The sequence below is a fragment of the Amblyomma maculatum genome, chromosome 4, assembly GCF_055883805.1.
Source record: "Amblyomma maculatum isolate TAMU_Amacu chromosome 4, ASM5588380v1, whole genome shotgun sequence".
Lineage (NCBI taxonomy): Eukaryota > Metazoa > Arthropoda > Arachnida > Ixodida > Ixodidae > Amblyomma > Amblyomma maculatum.
The window spans coordinates 170,441,218-170,446,019 of record NC_139347.1 but is presented as its reverse complement, the minus strand read 5'-3'; the positions used below and the strand labels follow the sequence as shown (position 1 = coordinate 170,446,019).

The following is a 4,802-nucleotide window of genomic DNA, read 5'->3' as shown; positions in this document are numbered from 1 at the left end:
AAGCTCTGGGACGAAACGGACCCGGACTGGGCCCCAACTCTTTTACTGGGATAAAACTCAAAGCACGGATGTACTGGGCGCTACGAACGGGCTTCAAAACGCCGATTAAAGCTAACGACACCTGAGCTCGACGACGAAGAGGCCACAGCACCTGTAGGAGCATCCGGAGTTGCCACCGCGCCATCCGAGAACCGCTGCGACGGCGGTGCCGACGACAGCACGTATGCTGAAAACAACCAGGCACTACCGCGAGATGAATCTGAAGTCAACGCTACTGAAAATGCATCAGGTCAGCATCTCTATTGCCCCTTTAAGACTGAAACGTAGATCTCGTTCACTCCAGATATTTGTTTACATTGCATTTATGAAACGTCTGCATGCCGGTGATCACCACTGTTCTTCTAGCTGTCGCTTCTTTCCTTTGGCAGATGAAAAATCGATCTCCTTCAATCTTTTAAACTGCACTTTTTCTACGTAGGTAGGGAGCCAAATGTTGTCTCTCTGGGCGCAGGTAACAGAGCTCCTCATCCGAACACCCGTCTCGACAGCAAACGAACAGGCACCGACATGTGAGCAAGCTTCTCCCACACCGGCCATGCAGGTGCAATGTGCTGTCAGCACGGCACCATTTTCTTTACAGAGAATCCAGACTTTCAGTGTTTCTCTCCCAGCCGTTGTGAGTGGTTCACCTGCAAAACAAAGTAAAAAATGGAGAGATCTTCAAAGTACACATCATGTACACAGTGCAGAAGTATGAAAACAAAATATCACAGCAACGACGCACTGTCATCCTTTCAACCATGAAACACTCGCGAAAAAGCTATCTTGTTTAAAAATTATGAAATCTGAGGCATGGCACATGAATGCAGCTAGCGCGATTACTTTAATTTTAGAGTGATTCAGTTGACCTCTGCGATGCGCTTCAATATCGCGCGCGTCTATTGTATGCATCGTTGACTGATCAGGAAATGCTTCATATTATTCTACACAACGTACGAGACCAAAGCAAAGGATCAAGCTTACCTCTCCCAGTAGCAGCACCTTTTCTCCTTGCAGGCGCTTCGCCGACAGAGTTTTCACCCAGCCGCTTGTAAAATAGTTGTGAGACTCGAGCGATTTGTACGCTTTCATTTCCTCCAGTGTCACGAAACTCGAGGAGAACACCAAATAGTTTACAATGTCTCCGTGTGAAACTTCAGGGAAAGCGTCGACATCCATCGTCGTGTCCGCACCCGGTCGCAACGTGTACGGGTCCACATCATCGCACAGCCTGATCTCTTGGTAGCGCGCACGCGCCGATCCAATCAGTCCAGCAAAATATGCCTCGTTAAAAGCAGGCTTACTATAAACAGGAGGCATTTCTCATAAAAAGCGGCGACATCCGTCTAGAAGTACAAAGAAAAACGAACACTGCAAGCACTGTAACAGGCGGCGCGCGCGGAGTCCCGCTTCCGAATGGTGCTCCAGCATGGCTCTGACGCGTCGGCGCGGGCGGAGGTGACGTCACGTGCAAGCCATGTATAGGAAGAAAAGGTGGTTATAGGGAAGCTGGTCAGTAGGCCAATGACGCTGCTGCCTTTCCTACCTTTCTATTTTCTTTTGCACTTTCCTTACCTCCAAAAAAAAATTGATTTCTCTACAACGTGGTTGTAAGGCCGCGGTGGCCCTTTCTGTAATGTTTCGGCGCGTGCGCCGCAGAAAACGGCGATGGAATGTTCTCCAAGCTACGAGAAAGCGACGCGACCGATTACGTCATCTCGGCTACCGCGCTGCGCCTCCTCGCCCTCGTCGCCATGCGCGGAGTCAAGCGTGCATTCCCCCGCACGGTCCCAACCCTCCTCCTCGCTTCGCGTGGGAGGTCCGCGTGTGCTGACCATGTTCGAGAAAATTCGAGGCCTCTCCAGAAGGCCAAGGGGGGAAGGCATAGCTTTCGCAGCGCTAAGCTGTTTTCCGTTCCTCCTCCGCGCCTAGAAGGTTCGGCGCTGGCTATTTAAGAGCGCGCCACGCAGCTAACGACGGTTCTGGTTCTCATTCGATTCTCGGTCGGAGAAGACAGCGTAGCAGGCAGGCCCCGACTGAGAAGTCGTAAATAGAGCGATGCGCTTGTTTTGCAGTTAGTTTTTCGCTCAGTCTCTTTTGTGAAGTGTGTCGCCTCTCTGTCTCCTGTGAATAAGTTTTCTGAATCTTGTGTTTGCGTCGTATAAAGTTAATTTTCGTTTTGTTACTGCAAATTCGTCGTCCTACGTCATTGAGTGTTTGTGTGTGAACTGCACGTCGCCTGCCGAATCGAGGAGCCCCTTGGAGAGGTGTGGAAGATATGAAGAAGAGACAAGTAGAACGTTTTGACCTTTTACTGGCGCAGTCGAGAGTACGATTCGGCAACTGCAGCACACCGAAAGCCCAGCCCGTTACTCGAGCCGTCGCAACGTTATCGGCGCTCACCGAAGTCTGCCGGCCGTTCAACGTGGAAGAGCTTCGCCGCGGGCAAGGACCTAGGGACCCCAAGAGGAGACGGTCAGAGGCAGCGGGGAATAGGAGTGCCCACCAGCGATGAGCGGCGCGGCAAGGAGGGAGCAACCGTTGCACAAGTGCTGAGTTCTTCCGGTCGTTCGGGGTAGGGCTTTGTCGACGCGTGCAAGGACCCAGGGACCCCCAGCGGTGACGGTCAGAGGCAGCGACGATCGGAAGTGCCCCACATCGAGGAGCGACGCGGCGAGGAAGGCGCAACCGTTTCTCAGGTGAGCGGGATTTCTTGCGTCCGTTGGTGTGCGTGGCTCAGGCATTAGAAGCGGGGGGTGCGCGGTGTCGACGTGTACTTAGTTCGATTAGTAAATATGAACAGCAGAAAGTCAGTGTTTTCCGGATGGACCAGTGTGTCTTTTAGAGTCCCTGTAGCTGCACTGAGACGGAAGAATTGCGTAACAAAGACGAGCAGTAAGGACCTAGCGAAACGTCCAGAGACAGAGGCGAAAGCAGAGTCTGAATTAGAAATTAGAAAGATGGAGATACAAGCCGAGGTGGAAGTCAGAAAGATAGCAGCTAAGTTGGAAATCGCAAAGATGGAGACGGAATTGAGAAAGCACTGGAAACTGGAAACTGAAAAAGCGACCCAGTTATTACAAATAGGACAGATGCCCCTCGGACGCCACATCGAAACAGGTATTCAAGCAGAAGAAACTAAAAAGAATCCTTCGAAGGAGCAGCCCCGAACAGTACTTGTAGGGAGCGCGTTAGGTGACGAAGCGGCCTTGCCGGCCGACACTGCCGCGAGCACTACACCGGCAGAGACAACCTTCGCCGGAGCGAGCGATGCTGTCGGCGTCCGCGGCTCATTGCTGGCCAGCGAAGTAAACAACGCCAAAAATATCGGCAGAAATCTTCCCAATAGTAGTGCCCGCGTGCGATCAGATTACCAAGGGCGTCAGCATCCCGTCAGATGCACCGGAAGGCGCGTGGCAGCAGGAGACCGAACTAAAACTCGCTGTAGAATGGGTAATCGAAGAACGTAAAGCTGCGGCGTGTTTCCAAACTGATCCTGACGCGCTAAATGCAGCAAATGCGGCTGAAACAACGACACCGGGCGCGAGCGCTTACCAAGAACAGGGCGCCATATTTGATTCAGTGACAGCGGTCGCGTGCGATGCGATCGTCGAGATCCGCTATCATACGTTGACCACAGCAGAAGTCTCAGCAGCTGTCGCAAACATCGAAGTCAGCGCCGCAACAGTCGCTGAATTTGCCACCGTTTGCAGTCGTGAATCCGAGACGCTAGGTAAAGCGACGAGTCTCCCATTTGAAGGTGAGCGGTCAGCATGCTGCATTTTTGCAGACCTACACGAATCGCTTGATGCCGCGCCCCTCCCTAGCTCTAATCAGTGTCGATATGAAACGAATTCTCCACTTCAGCCTGAGCAGCGTTGCGCCGGCGGAAGTGAGCAGTCCTGCTCGCCTGTGCTCGAAAGTGTGTGTGCTCGCGAGCATGGAGTGGCAAGCGAAGCGTACAAAGAACACTTGCCGGACTTTATGACATGTGATGTTTGCGGAATTCCAGGATCTGGGGCTTACCGTGAACGTTTAGCATGCTGTGCATTGACTGTGCGCGAGAGAAGTGCTTTTGAACTTTGTGCTTGTGAACTTTGTGCGCCAGGAACTGCGACTGGCTTTGGAAATCATGCATGCCGCGAAGCGACTATGAACAGAATGTGTGCATGTAGACCATGTGCCAGCTGACGAAGGGCCGCGGCCTTTAGTATGTATTCGGTTTGGCTGGGCAAAAAAGCCCAGCAATCCTCTTATGGTGGGGCTTGTAAGGCCGCGGTGGCCCTTTCTTTAATGTTGCGGCGCGCGCGCCGCAGAAAACGGCGATGGAATGTTCTCCAAGCTACGAGAAAGCGACGAGACCGATTACGTCATCTCGGCCACCGCGCTGCGCCTCCTCGCCCTCGTCTCCATGCGCGGAGTCAAGCGTGCATTCCCCCGCACGGTCCCGACCCTCCTCCTCGCTTCGCGTAGGAGGTCCGCGCGTGCTGACCATGTTCGAAAAAATTCGAGGCCTCTCCAGAAGGCCAAGGGGGGAAGGCATAGCTTTGGCAGCGCTAAGCTGTTTTGCGTTCCTCCTCCGCGCCTAGAAGGTTCGGCGCTGGCTATTTAAAAGCGCGCTGCGCAGCTACCGACGGTTCTGGTTCTCATTCGATTCTCGCTCGGAGAAGACAGCGTAGCAGGCAGGCCCCGACTGAGAAGTCGTAAAAAGAGCGATGCGCTTGTTTTGCAGTTAGTTTTTCGCTCAGTTTCTTTTGTGAAGT

General features: G+C 53.0%; 1 pseudogene; it reads right to left on the bottom strand.

The window, feature by feature from the left end:
• Positions 1-387: 387 nt before the first annotated feature.
• Positions 388-1,359, bottom strand: LOC146193477 (uncharacterized; annotated as a pseudogene).
• Positions 1,360-4,802: the final 3,443 nt, after the last annotated feature.